At 38.5% G+C, this 25246-nt stretch overlaps 1 long non-coding RNA gene across 9 annotated transcripts in view; it reads left to right on the top strand.

Annotated features, from left to right (window-relative positions):
* LOC111091649 overlaps nucleotides 1-17465 on the top strand; it is a 44234-nt gene extending 26769 nt beyond the window's left edge. For 8 of the 9 annotated variants that reach the window (XR_005376369.1, XR_005376373.1, XR_005376368.1 and 5 more), the window contains 2 exons: nucleotides 1689-1799; nucleotides 13730-14704. This is a non-coding gene — a long non-coding RNA (uncharacterized LOC111091649). Of the gene's footprint in view, nucleotides 1-1688; nucleotides 1800-13729; nucleotides 14705-15749 lie in introns of those variants that run through there. The other variant, XR_005376371.1, reaches the window with a different exon arrangement.
* Nucleotides 17466-25246: the final 7781 nt, after the last annotated feature.

The following is a 25246-nucleotide window of genomic DNA, read 5'->3' as shown; positions in this document are numbered from 1 at the left end:
CTACCACAGCACTGCTTGAATTTGATTCTAGCACGTATGTACTTTCCTATCCAATATCCAGACAGCAAGTTCTTAGGGCAGTGGCCAGCTCTTATTCAATGTTGCAATCCCAGAACCCAGCACCATACTTAACATTACGGTTTTGTTGAGTTTATGAGTTAAAGCCACCCAAGATACTTACAATCTAATTGGAAAAACAAGAAATGTGGAGAAGGGTATGTACTCCTTTTAAGATGACACAGCATCTTTGCCAAAACTGGACAATTTTAGTACTTAGAGAAAATAGAGTAAAGGAGAAAGTCTGGTGAGAAGAATTATTCCCATTGCTTTCCAATGCTACATCTAAAGTAGCATCCAATAGAAATATAATTTGAGCCACGTATGTATTTTTTTAAAGATTTATTTTATTTTTTAAAAGATTTATTTTTAAAAAATTTTTTAAAAAAAGATTTATTTATTTGAGAGATAGAGAGAGAGAGCATGAGTGCATGAGCACAAGAGGCAGAGGGAGAGGGAGAGGAAGACAGGTTCTCAAGCAGAGTCCATGCTGAGCGCAGAGTATAACATGGGGCTCAATCTTATGACCCTGAGATCAGGGCCTAAGCCAAAACAAAGAGTCTGATCTTTAACCCACTGTGCCACCCAAGTGTCCTAAGCTGCATACATATTTTTAAATGTTCTAGTAGCCATATTAAGAAAACTAAAAAGCAACAGGCAAAATTAAGTTTAGTAGTATATTTTATTTGATCCAGTATATCCAAAGTACAATCATTTCATTGTTATAATCAATGAAGCATATCATTGAGCTTTTTTACATCCTTTATTTGTATTGAGCCTTTGGAATTGTGGTGTGTATTTTACACTCACAGGCCATCTCAGTTGAGACTAGCCCCACTTCAAATGTTCAGTAGCCATATGGAGCTAGTGACACCATACTGGAGAGCAGAGGTCAATACAATTAACTTCCAGAATATGTTTATTGAATATCTCATCTTTCTATGACCCAAAATGACTACCCCAAGTAGCTTACCAAAATCTGAAGGCCCACCTCTAAAAAACCTGCTGCTTTTTCACCAGTGGAGACCTGGAGCTAACAGATAAGCAATGAGATGCAGGTGCTATTCCTAGCTTCTAATAACCCAGAGTAAGGGCTCAATACCAATGTTGAACTACTACTCTCCCCTTTCCTGAAAAACCTGGTCTCATCAAACCACCAGCAGTTCTCTACCATTTACTTTCATTTTTCAAAAGGAAATTCCAAGAAATAGAAGCAAACAAGGAATCTCTAGAGCCCAAGTGAAATGAGAAATCAAAAATAGAAAGATGCATTCTCAGTGGTCCTTGAACATCTAATTCCAAAACTGCTTGAAAATTAGACTTAGGAGGTAGAGTTCCTTTCAGGTAGAGTAACATGATTTCACTGTCAAATGGAAGAATGCAGTTCTCTTCTCAGAAATCCCTTTATTCTCACTTAGTGCCACAGGTGAGAAACAGGAGAAGGGAAAAGCTCTCCTGGCCGCCATATATGATCACTGGCATGCAGGGCTACATCCATAGGCCAATCAGAGAGATCTTAGATGCTTTCAAAAAAGTCTGCATGCCAAGGTTCGAGACCCCATATGGAAGGTTTCCAGAAGACGACCTATCCAAAAAACATTCAAATTACTAACAACCTCCATTCCTTTCAGGCCAGATGAGGGAAGCAGCCCCGCCATCTGATTGCCTCTTACACGCACAGTCATTACAGTAGGCAGAAAGAGACCTGCCACGGCCTCAGATAAGAGCTGGACCTTGTTCAGGTGAGTCATCCCAAGCCCAGATCTCTCTTTTAGGTAAGAGGAAACTTCCATGAAGGGATAAGACACACAAATTCTATCAATCATTTATCACTCTCAAGTGGTTGACCAGGAAGTTGGAGAAGAGAGAATGAAGGAGAGAAAAGAAGAAGCTGTTGTTTCCCATCACAGAATCAGAGCTCTGAGCTCTGGAAGGAATCCTGAGAGCTCAGCTGCTCTCTCCCTCTGGCCATATGCAAGACCATATTTAAATCATTTCAAATGGATGAGACTATGTTATTTTTTTTTTTTAAGACCTCTAGAGAAGCAGATAACATTCCCTCAGCAAAGTATTCCCTGACTCAACAGCTCTCATGAAAATGGTCCTTAAGTTGATGTGATTTAAATCCCTACCACTGCTGTTTCCAGCCCTTCTGTGCCTTTAACACACTGGATTCCTAGTAGGTGGGAGGCCCGCACCAAGGGGATCCAAAGGCAAAAGAGGCAGGCTCTGGGCTCCACACGCTTGCAGTTCAGTAGGGAAGATAAGCTTTGTACATAAATAACTGCGATCCAAGGTAGAAAGTGCTAAGTGCAATAAGATAATGCCCTGGGACAGATCAGAGGACGGAACTCTTTGTCCTTGGGAAGAATGGAGAACAGCTGGCCTCCATCCTTCTTGTTTGTCCTGGGTAATCGCTCTCTTCCTCACTTTTTATTTGCTCTTCTACATCATTTCTTAAGGCTGTCAATATTTTGAGACATATGGAAGACACTGTATGAGGTGGAACATATCCTATCTGATAGTAGAATGTTCTATGTGGGGATGAGTGCGGCTACTAGACACTGGCCAGCTGCCCAGGCGGCCACCCCACCTGTCCCAGAACTTTCCTTTCTCTCTCTTGCCAATTTTGTGTCCCACCTGCTGTATTAAAACTGAGATCAGAGATCAAAACAAGCACTAAACAGTGTATTCTTTAGTTCAGTTGATGTTAAATAACATCTCTCTCCTCTCCCACTATCTTGTGTCTCTTCTGACTTCACAGGAGTGCCATAGAGGATCATTTGTCACACAGGACACCAATGTTTTTACATTATCTTATGTTCTTGTCCTGACTCCCTAATGGGTCATGGCCCTTGAGAGCAATTTTCTTATCCTTTTCTGTTTTTCTTGCTGTCAAACTATGGGGCTTTTAATGAAAAGATCTGTTTTTGTCAGAAGAAATCAGAAATAAAGCCTCTGAGAAATTAAGTGACTTACTCAACCCCACACAACTACTAGTGATGGAATGGGCTCTTAATGTGGCTCTTAATGAAAAGATCTGTTTTTGTCAGAAGAAATCAGAAATAAAGGCTCTGAGAAATTAAGTGACTTACTCAACCCCACACAACTACTAGTGATGGAATGGGGATTTGAACTCAGCTTTTCTACATCTTCTCTTCTTTCCCTCAGATCTCCCTGACAAAACTATGAGCTCCTGGAGGGCAGAGACCATGGCTGATTTAGCACAGGAAATAAGAAATACAGTTCTTGTTAAGTAGTTGCTTTGACTGTTCTGATATAGATTTCTGGATACTAGTCTTTATATTATTTTATTTACCACACTATGTCCTTTCCCTTTTGGGAAATGTACAAACCTCGAGCTACTGGATTCCTACACACATCAATGTTACTTTCTACTTCTCCTGAAATAATACAATAAAAAACTAGGGTTTCACAATGTGCACAAGAAACAGCACAGGTGATGACAAGTGTTAGCATACCAACCAACCAGTGGAGGAGAAGTCTACCAGGTATGCCTTCCCCTAAGATTCTGCCCTGGACCCTCTAGATCAGAACAGACTGATAGACAAGGACAGGCCACAAAAATCAATGAAACAAATTCAGGAACTGTTTCAGCTTCAGACCAGTGTCAAAGTTCATGAGGACCAGGGAAGGTTTGGCATCATTTATGGTTTGTGATTTCTGGGTGTAGAGAAGAGGACTGGCAAAGGCCGAAGAAGCTAACTTAGGTGCTTTGGACGTCCAGAGAAGACATAGAATGGAGGGCTTCTCCCCTTCAAACAGGGAATCCAAAGAAAGGAAAAGATGCTCTGTAAGAGTAGTAACTAATAGATTTGGTAAAATAGCTAAGTCTAAACAATTGTTCATGAAATGGTGAGACTTAAAACATTTGTTTGAAAAGATAAAGGGGCTTCTTGAAATTGAAAGTGCAGAATACATAATAAAATAATCTGGAATGAAAACTTCAGATTATTTCAACAGTTTCTAGTAATTCCAAAGATGTGTTAAATTTCTCATTTAGCCCAAGGACAATCCATACTTTTTCATTCTCGATGATGATCAAGAACTAGGTGTATATATATATATATATATATATATTTCCCCTTAAATTGACACTAACCATAAAAAATAGAATAGAATGTATAACTTTGAGTCACTAGAGAGGAGAAAAAAGAACAAAGTTTAATGCAACATTGGGGTAAAGCCTTCTGAAATAATGCATGTTCAATTTATAACTTTCACTTATATTCACTTGTATTAAATTTGACAACACTGTAGCTTTCATAATTTCCTCATGAGAATTTTCAATGTAAGATAAATTAGAACACTAAAAATATTTTTAAATAAAATGAGATAAGATGTTTAAAATAACAAGAATACCAAAAGGTTTATTGCAAAAAAGGTACAGCTTTCTCTGGTGTAAACTCATCTGATTTGGAAGGAGGGACAAGGGATGTGCTGCCAGGGAAGATTGACGACAGGTGCCAGAGTTCTTTATAGGAAAAAAAAAGTCCCAGTTGGAAGAGACCTGACTGAAACATTCGGTGTAAGCTGAGATCCTGAAGAGATGCCCTGGTGAAAGGCAGGACTTACTGAGATAATTAAACTCTCAAGACTTGGGATGGAGTTATGACCAGAGGGAAGATGCAGAGTAGAGAAAGGAGGATCACAAGCCAGGCAGAGAATAAAATAGGTAAAGGTAGAGAGTAAAAAGTTCCCAAAGACCAAAGATTTTTGAGCACTGCAATATTACATATTAAATTTTAATGGTTCTATTATTTAAATTTCTTTTAATTAATGAAACAACTCCTTGACCCTGAACTTCAGTGAACATCTGCTAAACTCAGAGCCTTGGAATGTAGAGAAGAAAGACCCAGACAGTGCCCTTTGTGGGGTACAGAGTATGCAATGGCAAAAGTATACAGAAGTGGGTTAGCCATGAGCTGAGCTAGTCAGGGGAAGCAGGAATCCAGGGCCAGGAGAGGCCAGGAGAAATGGAAATGCCCTGTCTCAGGATTACCTAAGACATTCAGAAGGACAAAGGATTTGAGCCAAACCTCAAAGGACAAGTTTACCTGGAGTGACATTTCATTTTATTTTTTAAAGATGTATTTATTTTTTTTAATGTTGGAGGGGAGATAGAGAAAGAGAAAGAGAATGCATGAGTAGGGGGAGGTGCAGAGGGAGAGAATCTTCAAGCAGATTCCTTGCTGAGAAGAGAGCTGCATGAGGAGCTCTATCTATCCCACAACCCAACCTGTGATTTCACTACCTGAGAGAGACCCACTCTCAGTGGCTCAACCCACTGAGCCACCCAGGATCTGTGAAGTGACATTTTAGACACAGAATGTACATTCCCTCATCAGGAAAACTGGAGGTCAAAGCTTAAAAGTCCAAAATTGGGACTTTAGAGATTGTTCTGTAATAATAGCAAAATTAATGTTACTCTATGAAACATAAAGATCCCAACGACTATTTAAGTGAAAAAAGAAAGTATCAGAAATGGTTGTATGAGTTTATGTAACAAAATAAGTGTATAAAAAAAAGAATTATAGATTTCTGGATAACCATAAGGTACTGAGTCCTCAATCCAGAAAAACAAAAAGGATATTAGGCCTACCAAGTTAAAGTTAGGATATAGAATGAAAGGTCTTACTAATTAATAAGTAAAATATCATTTTCTGTTAGAAATAGTTTTAAAACAAGCATTGTAAATTGAAAACATAGTTGAGACCAACTTAAAGGTTAGATGAAAAGAAAACAGAAAATCATGTAAGGTTTAGACATGATAACACAGAGGTTCATTTCCATATTTCCTGGTAAAGAAAATGAATGAGTCAAAAGAATAGGAATTTCTGGTTGGTGAGAGATCAAAGATGAATGTGATTCAACCAGTCAAAAGAGAAAAACAAATATTGAGAAAGATTGTATACGGGTTCTGAAATCAGAGCAGATCTCCTAAAAAGCCTTGAGCCACAGCGTGATGAAGAAAAAAACAAAAAAGGAAGAAGGAAAAGAGAATAGTAAGAGTCCTTCCTGATGATTCAGGTAATGATTAGAAACCACTTCAAGATTCCAACTCCCACTAAGCAATAGGCCCTCTGGAATGGCTGAAGGGAGAAATGCTCCCACCTCCACAAACCGAAAAATCTCAAGGATTCCTTCCATCGGAATGTGACAGGCCAAACCGTCATCACGGGCAAAGCCTTGACATGATTCCTCTGAGAATTCCATCCAACCTGTTAGTCCCAGAGGCCTGGAGAGAAAGTTCCTTTTCTTTCTCTGAATGGTGAACTATCACCTTCATAGTGTGGCCATCTGTGTTCATCCGGCTTATAATACCACTGCATAAGTGGCCGGTTAGCTCAGTTGCTTAGAGCGTGGTGCTAATACCACTGCATATCTACTTTGTATGCATCAAATTTGTCAGTGAAATGTGTTAAGTCATCCTTTTCTCTTCCCCATTACATCAGGCTCAATATGGAATGTACCCTACATACTCAGTAAATACTAAGAGACAGCTATTTACATATATTTTTTTAAGGTTTTATTTATTTATTCATGAGAGACACAGAGAGAGAGGCAGAGACATAGGCAGAGGGAGAAGCAGGCTTCCCGATGCAGAGCCCGATGCAGGACTCGATCCCTGAGCCCCCAAGATCACAACCTGAGCCAAAGGCAGATGTTCAACCACTGAGCCACCCAGGTATCCCTGTTCGGAATGTTTTTAATAATTATTTCCTCTTACTCTAGACCCAAAAACCAGCCAAAGATGTTGGTTTGTTCTGGCTCATGCTTAGAGATTTCCACTCGTCCCTTCACCTTTCTGAGCCATGATCCCTCGTCTTATGAGAAGGGAGTTTGACCAGTGACCTCCAGTGTCACCTTCCACCTTCGGCATTCTGGGACTGCCTCGCCTTAAGCATGCAATAGCATTTGCCCCAAGACCTATTTCGTCAGCTCCCAACCTCCAGTCAGAAGCAAAAGAAGAGGCATGAGGTGTGGAGGTGCGGCACATCAGAGAAATTGAATCTTGAAGATCAGGTCCAGCCCTAGTGCTGCCTTTTTGCTTCTCTCTTTCTTCCCTCTTGCTTTTCTTTTCTCTCTGAACTGGCACTTTCTACATCTGATTTCCTCCGGGTCCTGTTCCTTCCTGTCTTTTGATTTGTAGCTTCAAGAGAGGCCAAGGAAAAGTTTGTTGGGAGAGAAATGGATTCTCTTAGTTGTAAACCAAGGAATGATTGTCTTCTGGGCATCCCAGCCCAGTCTGGTGATCTACCTGGAAGAGAACCACTTCTACACTTGACCGGACCCCCTGTCAGTGTGCATGAGCATTCCAAAGGTCTGTTATTTAAAAAACTAAAAACATTTTTAAAATTTTTCCTCCTAGCCCTGCTCTGGGTAAATAGCCAGTGTCACTTGCTATGCACAGAGAAAAAGAGAGGATGGGTCAAAGCTCAAGCCAGCCTACTATTATTTCCAGTAGCAGAGCAGTGATTTCAAGGCAAAGTTTCACTTCATGAAATGCTCGTGTACCTGTAGAACTCAGTATTCATGTTCACTCCTGTCTTCCCTTGTTAAAGCATCTATTAGAGGGCCATTTGTGCTTAATCAAGAGTTAGAAACTCAAAACTAACTAGAAATATTCTAAACTAGCTTTGTGAATCACACACTCATGAAACCTGAGGCTTGAAAATGACAACACTGTAGGTGATACTTTAAGCAATATTGGTTTTTAAACCCTTCAAGTCAATATTGTACATATTACCATGCCGCTCTACTGAGTTGCAAGGAAACCATTCTCAGAGGCTATTAATTGATCCCAGTGGACACCCATTAGCCTTTTAAAATAGAAGACTGTACTGAAATGCAGAAAGGAGCATTGCTAACTACATAGCTATCTTATACAAGGTGAGGTCTTTGGATTTGGGCCTACTGATTCTGATTCCTTCATTGCCATCTCTACTAAAAAGGCCTTAAGAAGTAGGCCTCCATTACACATCATGAATTGACTTGAGGTTGATACTTGGGAACATTTTATCATTTATCTCAGGCATTGGTATGCATTTGGTGTTCTCGTTTTATGAACACTCAATAAAATGGTACATAAAGACACAGGAATGTCAGCACAACAGATAAGCTTGTTTCTAGAACATATCAGATATTCTATAAGTGTGATCATTTCCTTTTAAAATGGAACACAATCATTGCTCCAAAGAATGCTAAAGCCAGATGTCCTTTTTTTAATGTCAATCTGCCATGCAACATCACCCTGTCTAGCGAAACTTCACCTCCAACAGGAGAGATTTTAAGGTTTGCTGTGACAGCTAAACAAAAAACCCAAACTACTCCAGGAGCTCCAGAGCTTTCTTCCCAAAAGTAATCAAAGCATATTGTATGCTTAATGATTTCTGTTATACCTTTAGACTAAAGAACTAGATCAGAGAATTTTGTTTTGTTTTTGCCGATTTACGTTAGGATTTTGATGTATGGTCTTCTGTTCCCTTTAATAAAATCATGCTACTCCATTTAAGAAATATTTGCCATGAAATAAGTGTTTCATCATGTTCTTGTTTTCTAAAATCTTAAGGGTCTGCTCCATGATTCCCATTATTCATACCCTTGGAATAAATTACTACAATCAGACCACATAGGGAGAAAAGTTAGCTCCTGATTACAAAAGGAATCAGTCCAAGAGGTAAAGTATTAATCAACGTTACTTCTTAACAATCCCATTTTCATTGTTAGAACGCATACTTTTGTCAGGCCACGTTAAAACAACATTTTCATCAGTCATTTGCTCCGTTACTATTTGGTTTCTGCTGAAATCTAGGGTCCCCCACGGTTAATGTGAATGGCTGACCTTACACCCATCTCCAGTGTCCCTTTGATAGCTTTATCTGGCTGTTATAATTTGTCATTGTCAAGCCATTAGGCCTTTGGCTTTGGTCTTATTTTTCCTGCAGGTGTCAAATATGCAAAACCACAATTTATAGAATCCCATTTGCACTGGTTTTGAAATGCCAGAAGGTAACTTTATTTAAAATATCACAACCTTCTCTCCAAACTAGTTGCCTGAGTTCCAGGGTGGTCTGAAGAGTTGATTCAAAAAATAAATGCCACCACAGCAACTTACAATTCCTAAGGCCAAACATCCAGATGTGTCAATAATCTGTATAAATTAGAAACAGATGTAAGCCCTTGTTGAAAAATAATTATAATAGAATTATTTCCTTTTGCCTCTTTATGCTTTCACACACTTGAATTTATTCCTTCCACATTTTTTTTTTGAGTTGGTTCAGTTGGTTCCAATTTAAAAACAAAAATCATTTCTATTTTTCACACGGGGGTGTAGCTACGTATGAAATTCTCTAGAAAAAGAAAAGAACAGCCCATTTTGTGCCTTGTTTCATGCCCAGTGGAGCTAATCCAAGCACAGAGGCTCTCTGGAGTCAGTTGGTGATCCACAATCCAGCCGAATGTTCTGGGATGTAGTCTAGATTACTTTTGCCATATATAGTAATTGCCATCATGAAACCCTCTCTTTGTTTCCATGAGGTTGCCCCAGTTATAAAACAAAATAATCATTTCAAATATGGTAGAACCTACATTACCAACAACTTCTACTTACCTTCATTTGATGCAATTTTAAAATTGTTGTTAGGGCAGCCCGGGTGGCTCAGCAATTTAGCACCACCTTCAGCCCAGGGCCTGATCCTGGAGTCCTGGGATCGAGTCCCACGTCAGGCTCTATGCCTGGAGCCTGCTTCTTCCTCTGCCTGCATCTCTGCCTCTCTCTATATATATGTCTCTCATTAATAAATAAATAAAATCTTTAAAAAAATTGTTAGAGTTAAATAAAGATTTTTTTGTGTTTTAACCCTTTCTTTTCAGAAGTGAACTTGTTACTGAGATCCTATTAGTATATGCTGGGTGGGGGTGAGGGCCACGTTGACCACCAGGGATTTTGTGAGAAGAGTCATATGGCTGTTGATGGACCGAGGGTTGCAAGATAGATATCAGTGGTTTGCATGTCCTTAGAGTATAAATACCAAACCAATGGCAAAACTGTTTATTACACCATTGACATCAATTAGAAAAGTTCTAATGACTAGAGTTTTATTCTGAAACCCCTGGGGCCATTCCATCTCTATCATATGGGATCCAAGAAGGCGGAGTCAGCTACTTAGAAGCCCTTGGAAAAACAGCTTTAAATAAAATGAACCAGCTCCACATTCATCTCCTCAAATGCCATTCCAAATAATAATAATAATAGTAACCTTCTTGCAGGAAGTATGGTCCTATAGAATTATGTGATCAGTTGGTATCAGTACTCAATTCTCGGTGCCAGGTTTTCTATAATTGCTGGTCCCAATTGCTCAGCCATACCTGGATGTAGTGAAATGTCATAGTAGTGACTACATGATATTCGGCGGTAAACTGTATTAACAAAAAGGCAACATCTGCATTTCAGCTTCTGAAAACTTTGACCTAGCTAAAATATAAAATAAGCATGGTTTGCCCTCAATGCTGTTAAGCTATTGTTTGGACACTATCCAGGGCCCGGTTATGGCAATGATTACCAGAATCTACCCAATAATCAGTCTCCCCCACTTCCTTATTAGCAGAATGACCCGGGGAGGAAAGCTACCTTCCTTAGGTCTTTCAAAGATAGGCATGTTAGTAGGTAGGGCTTCAGGCAAAGCTCTTTAAAGGGGACCATCTCAATAAGCGGAGCTCCCTTGCTCATGGATGTGATTGCTGGAACTCTAACAACCATTTTATTTTATTTTATTTTTTTATTATTTTTTATTATTTTTTATTTTTTATTTATTTATTTATTTTTATGATAGTCATCACAGAGAGAGAGAGAGAGAGAGGCAGAGACACAGGGAGAGAGGGAGAAGCAGGCTCCATGCACCGGGAGCCCGACGTGGGATTCGATCCTGGGTCTCCAGGATGACGCCCTAGGCCAAAGGCAGGCGCCAAACCGCTGCGCCACCCAGGGATCCCCAACAACCATTTTATAAGCCCAAGATTGAGTACAGAGAGCCCAGGCCTGATGACATCAGGGAGCTGCCATGTAACAGATCAGCTTGCCTGCCTCTGGACTTGTCATTAAATGAGACAACCATAAGTCTTCCTCCTGTGGAGGACACCACTTCACAGTCCCTGCTAGCAGCTGCAGAATATAATTTCTGATACATTCTCTGAAAAGTTTCAGCCTGAGCCTTGCCTGGGTTCCACCCATGCAGGCACCCAGCAGACAAGACAGCTCATTACCTACTTCTACCTTTCAGAGAATTATTATACTTTCCCCCTGAGTCTCAGATCATATCTTTGCCAAACTTTTCTCTAGCAAAGAAATTGTTTTTATCCTCTTGGAGATGACTTTGGTACTTTCGCTATTTTGTATTTATCTTGGATGTATTTATAAGCCACCTCCTTTTCAAAAGATTTACATAAGGCAGTTTATCACCTAGCTGATCTGATTACTTAATATGGGTTGTTGGGCTGATAGAGAAGTTATGGTACAAAATAAATATAAAGTAAAAATACAGAGATGGTTGCATTATGCCAGTGATAGCCAAAGAGATATAAATAGAATTCTTTCCTATCCAAATACCCTTCCTGAAACAAATACGCCATGTGTTTTGTTTTTGGGGGGTTATTTTTGGAGTTAAAAAAATAACAAAAACACTTGGTGAGGATGGTTTAACTAGAGTGGGATTAAATAACCACAACCAATTAAAGAAACCAGCCATTTCTTCAGAAGCCAAAACACAGCAAATCAAAAGTTTAGAATCCTTCTCCAAAGCACAGCTCTCTTCTCTTGGAAACCCATTCCTTGCCGAAGTGGCTTCTCCATTTGCTCTGTTTATTGTCAGGAAGAGTGGGACCAAAGGCATTTACAAACACGTGCTTTTGTTTGGGTTAAGCTGCAGCTGCTTACACTGTTCACACTGACTGTTCACACTGACCCCATCTGGAGGGCCGGCTCCCCAAGCAGCGCTCTTTGCTGGGCTACTCTACTGTCTTCTTTTCAAAGGCAAATTACACCTATGTGCACCCGAGCCTGCTGAGGACCCGGAGACACTGCTTTCCTGCAACCCTCCTCATCAGCACTGATTTCTGTTGATCATTTTGGTCTGGATAAGGTTTAGACCAACCTGAGGAGTGGGCTCCAAATCTTTCTTTTCCATTTCCCGTGCAATTCCATAAAACCAAGTCGCTGTTGTTTGCAACCTTACGTTCACCCTTCGGCTTCCCGCTTTTGGGAGCTGATAATCCAAGGAGGAAATGGAAGACAGAAGACAAGAGTGGGAGAAAAGAAGGGGGAAAAAAAACTGTGCCTGCAAAACAAATTTGCTCCTACTGAGTCAGAAGGATCGCATCCAAAAAGTGACTCACTGCATGCGCCAAGTGACATTGTCTTCCTAATAAGTAAAGGCAAATGGCCAAGTACACACCTGCCCACAGGTAAGAAATTTAATTATTCCCAGGATTGTTAGATAACGTGCAAATCCACAGCCTTGATTTTGCACACTTGCCTGGCAATCATCTCAGGTTGGTTTCCGTCCTCCTCTTCCTCTTGGCTGTCGTCGCCCGGAACATGTGAGGAAATGGCAGTGTGCACAGGGAAGTTCAGAGCTGACAGGTCAAGAAAATCAACTGCTCCATTGCCTCCCTTCTGAAAACTTCCAATTTTTCTTTGGGTGATTCTGATACGCAACTGCTCTAATACTGCATCTTTTGTTTCTCTTGTAGGACGTTTGCCTAAAATAGGTGTACTCTGATGTTCTAAGAAGAGTTAATGTAGCAAAAAAAGCATTGGTTGTAATTATCGATGTTATTTCCATTTTAATTTAATTTTTTTTATCACAAATTCATGAATCCTGTATCATACACCCCATCCCCACCTTGGCCATATGAGAGTTTTTTACGGATAACGCTCAGAACTCAATCTCCATCCCCGCTCCTCTTTCCTGAAAGCCACATGTACCAAGCAGTGACATAGCTCAGTGAGTAAATGAACAGTTTCTGAAGCCAGACTGTTTACCATCGGATCCCACTCCTCTATGAACCTAACTATATTACTTTACATAAATAACTTAATCTCTCTGCCTCAGTGTCTTCATCCATAAAATGGGGATAATATCATATTTTTATCAATTCTAGAAAGGACATTTAACATCTTTGATATCAGGATGTGTTTTATAATTGATGACATGTTAGATTTGATGAAATATACTAGCCATAGCTACTTGGGCTGTTGTGAGAATTATATTAGATAAAATATACATTTTACAACAATATCTGGCATATACTGGGTTTTCGATAAATGTTAGTCAGTACTATTGCATTCACGGCTATATCCTTTTCAATTTTTAGGCATCTCAAACTCATGTTCCCTCCAAAAATGCTCATTTTTTGTATTTCTTTTCTTGTTTCATGCCAGTAACACAAGCCAGAAATATGGAAGTCATCACTGATTCTTTCTTCTCCATAACCCTCTGCATCCCATCACTTCACAAGTTTTCTTACTTTTGTGGTTTGAATTTCCCTCAGCGTCCCTCCTCTTCTTGCCATGCCCGCTGCCACTCCGGCCATCACCTCAGGCCTGCAACCCAGCGCCCTCTCATTAAAACTTTGCTTTCTTTGCCTTTAGAGTCATCTTTCCAACATGGAAGTCAGATCATCGCCCTCTCTGTTTCCAATTGCTCAGTGGCTCCCACCACCTACACGATGAAGCCCAAAATCCATAATATGGCACCAAGGTCCTGAGTCATGAGGCAGCTTCCAGAGGTTGATCATTCTTCTTTCTGCCACATCCCTCCTCACCTGAAGCACTACCTTGACAGGATGCTTGCCACTTCAGCTGATTAAGGTCTCTGGGCTCTTCCCTCTGCCTGGGCCAGTCATTCCCCTTTGAGCTACTCATCCCTATCCTTCACACTCAGAAAGCTGTGAGGATTCTTCTCCCTTTGCGCCTTCCCCAGAGATACTTATACTGGCCCTTCTTGCTGGCCCTATATATCACCTTGTTTCTATTTCTACTCTAGTTCTTATAATTCCTAATCTAGTTATCTCCCCCTAGTTAACAGTGAATGTTTTAAAATCATATTTCCTTATCCCCAATACCAGCTTTTTCTTGTCACATAGTAGATCATCAATACATGATTGTTAGATGAAGGAAAGAATAGAGGTGACCACACGCACGGCATTGTATACAACAATATATTGGGGGGAAGGTCATGAGGGAGAATAATATAGAAGAAAAAAATCCAATTACAAAATAAAATTAAAAATCCGTGTACATCTTTCTCATTAGCTGCAAAGATCAACTCTTTTTCCCTGCAATATGCCTTTCTTCTGTTTCCTTTTCCTAAAAGGGGCTACAACTCTAGTAAAGAATGGATGTTCTAATGCCCTCGGGCCAGGGGACTGATGCTCCTTTTAAAAATATTGACACCAATATCCTGTATGGGTACCCGATAAATGGATATTATTCTTGTTCCTTTGCAAGACAACATCTTTTAATGTACTGCCCTGTTTTTGCTGAAAAGGCGACAAACTATGGAAATGTGGTTAGGAATAAAAATTGCATATGTGGTAATAATAAAATAATGGAAAATGTGGACAAGTGGCAAACCTCAAGTGCGTTCTCTGATTCAGATTGCTGCTTAAATGGCTGGCACTTACTGTGAAAGGCACATTGTAGAAGCACTTTCACGGACTTTCAACACAGTGTCTGCCCCACCCTGAGTCCCATGTGTGCTCCCCAGGCAAATCCTGTGTTAAGAGGACAAAGACAGTGTACCAGAGCAGTTCATTTATTAGCTACACTTAAGGATTCTTCTGTGGCATGGGAGAAATACACAGGGCAATACATGTTTGACATCTTTTTATTCACAGTTGACCATGATACATTTCAGTTAAAAAGTTAGTCCAAGGGGCACCTGGGTGGCTCAGTCAGTTAGGCCTCTGACTTTTGATAACGGCTCAGATCACAATCTTGGGGTTGGGAGATCGAGCCCCCAGTCGGCCTCTGTGTTCAGCAAGGATTCTGCTTAAGATTCTCTCTCTCCCTCGCCCTCTGTCCTTCCCCCTGCTCATTCTCTCTCTCTCTTTCTCTCAAATAAAAATATAAATCTTCAAAAAAAAAAAAAAAAGTAGGTCTAGAAGTGGACTACCAACATGCTGGAACAAAGTTTTCTCAGTTCATAATGGCCAAAGGTCATTAAAGAAAGTGACAATAGGTTCAAATTATTGACACTTTCCTTGCACAAACTAGGAATCTATATGCAGCAATAAAAAATCATGACAGAAAATCCTATCTAGCCTTAAAAGCAGCAAATGGATAATATACCCTGGTTGGTTTAGAGGGGGAAAAAAAAGATCACAGCTAACGCATCTTGCCTACTGCATCTTATCAGACCTTCACTATGTGTATATATTCTTTTCGTTAACAACAGGTCAGGTCAGTAACTAGTAGGGGATACAAGTGGTGTCACACTGATTCATAGAAAAAAAGGTGGATATTTAAATCCATCTAGTAACTATCTGAAATGTAATGATATTCTACTATAGTAGCTTGTGATTACTTTTCCAACTGTGTGTCTTATCTCAGGGCCGCACACCAGAGGGAGATAATTAAGTGAGAGCCTCACTATGGTATCATCTTCCAGGTCCAGTCTCAGAACTGCTTTCTCAACAAGGCAATATTGTAACCAAGTCCCTCTGGCACTTAAGAACTAAGTACCCACACCCCTTGGAAGGAATCCAAGACAGAACCTTGTCCTACCAAATTCCACTGCAGTAAATTATGCCATACTTTGTTGTACTTTAGCTTGTACTGATTAAATTACAGAAGAAAGATTCCATTTATATTCAATGCAATGATCATCAGATGGAGAAGTAAAAAGGATTCTGCCTAAAAAAAAAAAAAAAAAGGTGTTGGACCAGATTCTTACAACCACTACATCACTTCCTGGAGTATTCCTGGAACTCACCAATGTTTCCCATTATGTTACTGTCTCCGGTCGTATAGGAGAATGACTCTTTCCCACACAGTGAAATTGAACATGACCATTTGACTTGTCATGGTCAATGAATTGTGAAATGGAAGCGACATGCATCTCTTCTGAGTAAAAGAATCCTGCGTCAGGATGAGATTCCCTGTGCTCTTTTCCCCAGCGATAGAGATGGTGGACACAAATACTGAGATTGCAAGTACCCTGAGATTAAAGGACCTATAAGGTTGGGCCACCATCTGGTGAATCACCGGAACCTAAAGTGGTCTTGGTATAACAAAAAAATGTCTATTATTTGTCACCATAGCATAACCTAACCTATATTAGAATAACACAGTAGGGGGATCCCTGGGTGGCGCAGCGGTTTGGCGCCTGCCTTTGGCCCAGGGCACGATCCTGGAGACCCGGGATCGAATCCCACGTCGGGCTCCCTGTGCATGGAGCCTGCTTCTCCCTCTGCCTCTGTCTCTGCCTCTCTCTCTCTCTCTCTCTGTATGACTATCATAAATAAATAAAAAAATTAAAAAAAAAAGAATAACACAGTAACTTTAGATCCCAAAGAACAGAATTTGCTTTTGTAGCTTCTATACTAGTCATCAATAAAATGCTAAAGTTTTCAAGGTTATCTAACTCCCAGATAGAAGCTTATATTCTGTTTCATTTAACAAAAATCAGAAGCTAGTGTTCCCATTAAAATTTAATTGTGAGATGAAACTGGAATCACTTTCTTATACCATATATGAAAATTAATTCAAAAAGGATGAAAGACCTACATGTGGGACAGGAAACCATCAAAATCCTAGAGGAGAACACAGACAGTAACCTCTCTGACATTGGCCAGAACAACTTTTTACTAGATGTGTCTCCTAAGGCAAGTGAAACAACAATAAAAATAAGTTATTGGGACTTCATCAAAATAAAAAACTTCTGCACTGTGAGGGAAAATTTAAAAAACTAAAAGGTAACCTACAGAATGAAAGAAGATTATTTGCAAATGACATATCTGATAAATGGTTACTATCCAAAATATGTAAAGAATTTATAAGACTCAATACCTTAAAAACAAATAATCCAGTTAAAAGTGGGCTGAAGACATGAATAATTGCATTACTGTTTACTGAAATGGCATGAAAACACTGATTTGCAGGGATACACGCACCAATGTTTATAGCAGCATTATCAACAATAGCCCAATTATAGAAAGAGCCCAAATGTCCATTGACCATTGAATGGATAACGAAATTGTGGTACACACACACACACACACACACATCAGAATATTACTCAGCCATAAAAAGAAAAAAAAGAAATCTTGTTATTTGCAACAACATGGATGGAACTAGAGAGCATTATGCTAAGTGAAATAACTCAAGGATGTTTTAAATGGGTGATGGGTTAAGGGTGGGGGCATTTGTTGTGATGAGCACTGGGTATTGTATGTAATCGATGAATCACTGAATTTTATATCTGAAATTAATATTATACTGTATGTAAACTAACTGGAATTTAAATAAAAACTTGAAGAGAAAAAAATTGAGTTATGAGACTATAGTGAAATCCCTTGCTATATAGTTCATTATTTTCACTCTAATTAACTCTATGTTGTTTCAAGAAAATCAAGCCTTTGCCTAGTCTGATTGCAATTATGAAGTAAGTTTAAGGTTATAATTAATTTAAATCACAGAACTGCCTCAACATGATCAGTTTGGCCTCTGAATCATTAAAGCTAAAACTGTAAGAATTTATGCAAAAAATGCATTAAGCTACATACTTAACAAATTGTTTAATACCCATCATAATATTCCAAGAATATGGAGAAAATATTTTGTATCTACAAATATGAAAAGTGGATTATCTTAGTATTTTATGTGCTTCTAATGGCCCTACGTAAGATAAGACATAAAAGAATAGTTGTAATAGATATTAAAATTTTGGCCTCTGAGTAAATTTTTTTTTCAGAAAATTCCTTTTTGACCATTCTGAAAATAAGCAGATGATGAAGTAATTCTATCTTTTGTGTAATCCAAAAGCTACACAAATAGGATTTTATGGAGATTCATACAAACAGTATGTATTATTTTCTATGTGTTCAATCTATTTGCTCTGGTGATATACAATGATGAAAAAGAGAGAGATGGTCTCTGCCTTCCTCACACTTATGATCTAGCAACAACTGCTTCAGGGTACATATTCTGCTATTTTCTCTCCAAGTTTTGAGTTATGAAAATAACATTGACAATCTTAATACCAATATAGTGAACCTAATTTATCTGGAAAGCTCAATTGCTTGGATTCCAGCTGAGAATCAGAAAACACTAACAGGAATCTTTGAGAATTTAAACATTTCACACACACATACACACACATACAATCCTAAAAGTCACAGTATTTATTCTGTGCTATTCACTTTGCTAAATGCTTTATATCAAATACCTCATTATCATAAAACTCCATGGTGGGATTCTAGTATTGTCCCCTTTTTATAAATGAGGAAATTAGAGCTCAAAGAGGATAAGAATTGTACCTTTCCCAGGTACAATTATTACAGCTCATAGAGTCAAGATTTGAATCCAGACCTGTCCAACTCCAGAGTCCAGCATCTTAATGACTTAGTGTTTTTGCAAAGATTGGGTACTTACTTTCTTAATCTCCACTTATGCAAGAACCCCTGGGGCTTTGTTCTAGTTACTACTGCTGTATAACAAACCACTCTAGATTCTGTAGTTCAAGAATTTGGAAAAGGCACAGCAGGAACTCTTTGTCTCTGTTTACTCCTTGGTGCTTCAGGCCTCAGCTAGGAAGACTCAACAGCTAGGGCAAGAGGGATTCAGAAGGATGCAGCTGGTGAAGGCTGGAATCATTTGGAGGTGTGCATTACAATCTCTCATGTGCCTGGAGGTTGACGCCTGTCATGGGGACCTTGGCTGGAGCTGACAACTGCACGACCTTCACATAGCCTCTTTATGTGACTTAGGCTTCTTCATAGCATAGAAGTCAGATCTCTTATATGATGACTCGAGACTCCAAAAGTGAGTGATAAAACCAAAAAATGCACTATTTTCTATGATTTTTGTCATAGAAGACAATAATTTCACTTCTGCCATATTCAGCACAAACCTACTCAAATATGAAGAGGTAGGATATATCAAGCCCATCTCTTAATTGAGGTCAAGGTCACAGTGTAGAAGCAGATGTGGTATGGAAGATTGTTGGCAGCCATCTTTGGGAGGTGCAACCTGCCACCAGCCCTCACCTGAAGTTTGATTTCTCCTTTGTCCTATCCAATCCACTTTGGGACTATTCAAACATTTCCCAAGTAGAGAGAATATAGTAAGCATTGTGTAGACATTGCACACTTTCAGTAATAACCAACAATCTGTCAATCCAAACAATAAATGTCAACAATGGCTAACAGGGCAGGAATTAACAATAGGAACGTCAGTTTTACCATAAGACAGAAACAGAAAAAGAATGGAGAGCAGATAAGAAAAACTAAAAAACTATAGGCTGAGGGACCCACATCTCTATTTAACTCAATAACCCCACAGGTATCCTGTATTCTTGCACTGAAAAATAACAGTTTTCTAATAATGACCTTACCCATCTAGATGAGTTTATTCCACGATGGAAGGTTGCAAGATGTGTGATATAGTTTTAAAAAGATTTGTATTTGAAAGAGGCACTTGAGAGAAGTTAACACATTTATCTCACATGAAACTATTCATTTCTCCATGCTCATTTCTGATTTTTGCTCACACAGAAAACATACAGTTTTGGATGCTTTTGTTTGGCTGAGAAAAATAAAAACATTACAGGTTGTGTTTTCCAGAACTGATGCCCAAATTCCACTCACAATTACCAAGCTAGCAAACACTGCACGTTCACATAGCTATGTGCCAATGCAGGCACACATTTGCAGACAAGCACCTGTTATGGATATTTAATTGCGATCCCTATCTCTTCAAACTATTTTTTAAAAATAAAATAAAAGATCTCCAATGGACTTGAGTTCCAAAACCAGCAAAACCAATGGAGTAATTGGAGATGGTTCCGAAGTCCATATACTGTTCACCATAAGGAAGATCAGTAGTCATCCCCATTGTATTTTTCCTCAACAAACTTACTTCCCTTATAATAATCTGTGTAGATGCATACAAAATGTCAGTTTACATTTCTTGAGCACACACCAGCTGACAGATGAGAAAAGCCAATGACAGGTAAAAAGTCTGGACAGATAGATCGCGTGAAGCGCTGGCACTAAAATTTACCAAGAAAGGACAATATCATCTTATGAAGTAATTAATTTAAAAAGAAACCCTTGATGGTATTTTAAGCTCTGGTGCCATTCTTTTTAGACCTCTGAATACCATAAGGAATATCTAAAAAGAAGCCTCTTTTCCCATGCCTCCTCTCCATCCACAACTTCAATTTTTAATTCTCATAGTGACTTTTCAAAAATGTTTCTCTTGAGCAATGGAAAGTGTGAGCTATCTTATAACATCACTGAACAGAATGAGCTTTTGAATAAGCTGCAACACAGAATTCTTTAGGCCAGGGATAACTGATGGGATGTGAAAATCAGGTAAATAAACAGGGAATCAAAAAGTACAGGGACATGTGGCAAAACAGACAAATAAAACAGTATTGATATTGGCCTCTTTGATTGTTTAAGAAAAGTTCTGTGAACTGAAAAATGTCCCTGTCTCTCTGACCTTCCACCTCCAACTAAGTCTGAGCTTTCTTTCTTTTTGTTTATTAAATGTTTATAACATAGAAGTGCACTTGTTTCTTCATGTTAATTGCTAGAGTCTGTGAGTTGTGAGTGGCTGCGAGCTGCCACGTCACTGCTGGCAAGAAGATGAGCAATGGTTAAGGTAGAGAACTGAAGAAAGGGCTGCAGTCTTGGGGTGCATGGCCCCCGAGCTCTAGGAACCAAATGGCCAGAGACAAAGTCAGACAAGGTGAGAGTGCGCAAACAGGAAAAAGAATAGAGAAGAAAGGGAAATTGTTATTAAATCAATTGGTGATGAGAAGTTATATGTTTTCACTACTTACCAAGCATATCTCAAGGCAAAGACATATAAAAGCAAAGTTTAGGAGTTCTTTCAACCATGAGATAATTATTCCCAACAAATGATCGATATATTTTGGCAATGTTGGGAGTCAGGATTCTAGCTTTTTCATATTTTTGTTGTTGTTAGATTCACAAATGAGCTTTGGCTATATGAACAGAGTGGCACATTATGCCTTATTAATGGCTAAAGATTATATCTTCTGAAAAGACAGAAAAATTTCAAGTATTATCACTAAAGAATAAGAATGGAACAAACAATTCTAAAATTTGTATGCAACCACAATAGATCTCGAATAGCCAAAGCAATCTTGACCAAGAAAAACAAAACAGGAGCTATCACAATTTCAGATTTCAAGTTATATTACAAAGCATTGGTAATTAAAAGTGTGGTACTGGCATAAAAATAGATAGACACATAGATCAATGAAATAGAATGGAAAACTCAAAAATAATGGTCAATTAATGGTCAATTAATCTTTGACAAAGGAGAAATGAATATCCAATGGGAAAAAGAGCCTCTTCAACAAATGATGTTGGAAAACTGGATAGCCACTTGCAAAAGAATGAAACTAAACCACTTTCTTAAACTATCAAAAGTAAACTCAAATTGGATTAAAGACCTAAAAGTGAGACCTGACACCCTAAAAATCTTTGAAGAGAGAAGAGGCAATAATCTCTGATATCAGGTTTAGCAACATTCCTCTAGATATGTCTCCTGACACAAGGGAAATAAAAGCAAAAATAAAGTATTGGGACTACATCAAAATAACAAGTTTCTGCACAATGAAGGAAACAATCAACAAAACTAAAAGTGAACCCATGAATGGGAGAAGATATTTGCAAATGACATATCCAATAAAGGGCTAATATCAAAAATATAAAGAACTGATACAACTTAATACCCTAAAAACAAATAATCCAATTAAAAATGGGAAGAAGACATGAACAGACATCATAGAGATGATCAACAGATACATGAAAAGATGCTCAACATCACTTATCATCAGGGAAATGCAAATCAAAACTACAATGAAATATCACCTCACACCTGTCAAAATGGCTAAAATCCAAACACAAGAAAGAAGTGTTGGGGAGGATATGGAGCAAAAGGAACCCTTGAGCACCGTTGGTGGGAATGCAAACTGGTGCAGCTATAGTGGAAAACAATATGAAGGTTCCTTAAAAAAATAAAAATAAAACTACCCTAATGAGTTAGGAATCACACTACTGGGTATTTAGCTAAAAACCACAAGAATACTAATTAAAAGGGACACAGGCATCTTTATGTTTACAGCAGCATTATTTACAATAACCAAACTATGGGAACAGTCAAAGTGTCCAAAGACAGATGAATGGATAAAAGAGATGTAGTATACATACACAATGGGATATTACTCAGGCATAAGAAAAGAGTGAAATCTTGCCATTTGCACCAACATGGATAGAGCTAAAGAGTATAATGTTAAACAAAATAAGTCAGTCAAATCCATATGCTCTCACTCATATGTGGAATTTAAGCAAACAGGCAAAGCAGTAAAATAGAGGGAGAGAGAGACAAACCAAGAAACAGACTCTTAACAATAGAAAATAAGCTGATGTTTACTAGAGAGGAGGAGGGTGGAAACATGGGAGCAAAAGTGATGGGGATTAAAGAGTACATTTATCATGATTAAAAAAATGATTTTTTTTAAAGAATAGAAATGAAATGACAAATGACACAAATTGTAAGTTAAAATAAGATGGTAGAAACAAGTCAAAATATATCCCAAATCACAATTAATGTAAGTGAACTGAACTATCCAGTAGAAAGACAAACATTGATTGCTATTTCTTTAAAGATATGTGTTCTTCACAAGAGATTCATCTGTAAATACATACACATGGGCAGGTCAAAGGCAGAGAAAGAAAAGCTATACAGACAAAAACTAACAAAATAACAACAACTGAGACAAAATAACAGACGTTAAAGCAGGAAGCAGGGGGCACCCTGGGTGGCTCAGCGGTTTAGCACCTGCCTTCTGCCCAGAGCGTGATCCTGGAGTCCCAGTTTCGAGTCCCACATCGGGCTCCTTGCATGGAACTTGCTTCTCCCTCTGCCTGTGTCTCTGCCTCTTTCTCTGTGTGTGTCTCTCATGAATGAATAAATAAAATCTTTAAAAAAAAAAAAAAGCAGGAAGCTGTATTGAAGATAAAAAGGGTCTTATTACATAATAATTTTTAATACATTATTACGAAATATTTTTTAAAACATTAAATGAACCAGTATGGCATTATAAGTATGTATTTGTTGTGTACAAAATAAGGTAAAAATAAATTGCAAAACGTTTCTATCATTGCAGTTAGAGCTTTCAACATACCTAACTCATTTATTGACAAATCAAACAGAAATTAAAAAAAAAAAAGATTTCAACAACAAAATCAATAAGATTGAATTAAGAGGCAGATATAGAACTCTGTACCAAACTGTTAATGAATACATATTTTTCTGAAACTCATGTGAGAAGTTGACCAAAAACTATGTCATAAAACTTGTTTCAATGTACTTCAGAGGATCGGCACCTACAGGCCTTCTTCTCAGACCATACTATAATCAGTTAAACACAAAAATAAACAAGTTAAAAATCCATGTGATTGGAAATTCATGCCCCTTCAAATAATTCATAGGACAAAGAAGAAATTATATCAGAATTTTTAAAAATACTTGGAAGAAGAAAAAGATATTGTTAACAAAGCAAAAACTCATGAGGAAATACAAGGTCTGAGAATATTTTCAATACACAGGAAGAAAGGCAGAAAATAAATGAGCTTTAAGAAGTTCTGTATCAACTTGATAGAATACTACTATTAGCTTCATCCATGCTCTAGGCTCCCTCTCCCTGATTCCAACTTCCAGTAAGAATGCCCCAATCACCAAAGGAGACTCAGAAATAGCAGTTGCTGACGTGTGATGTCATGTGACGCTGACACAGCCTGGCCCTGAAGTTACACTCCAAAGGTTTCTTGGCTTGCGCTTAATCTGGGAGAGAAGAAAGAGGGAAAACTAGGAAGGATTTTTTAAAAAAACAATATGAATAGGTAGAGAACTAGGAAAATGATTTTTCTTTGATCCTTAACTGAACTATCATTAATCTCCACCACAGTCAACCATGCATAACCATCCAGTTTATAATTTTGGAGCTAGTAAGAACATAATGAATTGTATGTCACATCAGCCATAACTAAACTCCTAACATTGCCTCAATTTCCTTGTTAATGTAAAGTCGCTAAGCAATGAGTCTTGGAAAAAATCACTTCAAATATTTCAGTTTCTTCATTTAATTCCTTCAAAATTAAAATTGCATTCATTTCTCAAATGTTTTCTGGTGAGGATGAGCTGATAAAAAAAATATAGCATAAAATCTGTGGCTACTGCTAACAGTTCCAGTTATACCTATTCCTCAGCCAATGTCTGCCTCGGAGAGATGCCTTGTAAAGGAAATATCTAGAAAACATTGACATCAACCTGGATTAAGGTTTTTGTGTATCAGAAAGAGACATCAGCTGAAATGTTGGATCAGCCTTGAAATCAGTGGTTAAAAATGAAAGTCATCAGGGCAAAGATCAACAGTGCCCATAAGAACACTGTACAGGACTTCTCTTGTCCTAGTAGTAATAGCTACAGAACTCTACCGTGGATGAATCAGGCTAACCAACCACAGGCTTCCCCATTTGGGTGGCATTTTTGGTAGAGCATCGAAAGACTCCACCCTCCCCTCAACAATTGTCAGAGTGTGGGAAAAATCTAGCAATAACAACTGGGCCTTGCATTCAGGCATTGTGTCCAAGAAGACCCTGCTAAGATAGAAATGCTATTTGTGAAATAGGTTCAAGTTAAATGGTTGTGCCCAAATTTTGTGTAATGTTCAGTAGGTTAATTGCTACTAATCTGAAAGAATGTGAAAGGTAAAATTAAATTTTAAGGTGAGAAGCGAGAGAAATGTCATCTAATATATGAGTTTAGGCTTTGGACCTGAGTGAGAATTTCTACTGGTTGCATGACCTTGGGCAAGTTATTACGTCTTTCGAGGCTGTTCCCTTA

The sequence above is a fragment of the Canis lupus genome, chromosome 22 (genome assembly GCF_011100685.1).
Source record: "Canis lupus familiaris isolate Mischka breed German Shepherd chromosome 22, alternate assembly UU_Cfam_GSD_1.0, whole genome shotgun sequence".
Taxonomy (NCBI): Eukaryota; Metazoa; Chordata; class Mammalia; order Carnivora; family Canidae; genus Canis; species Canis lupus.
Note: the sequence above shows the minus strand (reverse complement) of the source record. Positions and strands in the feature narration are given on the sequence as shown.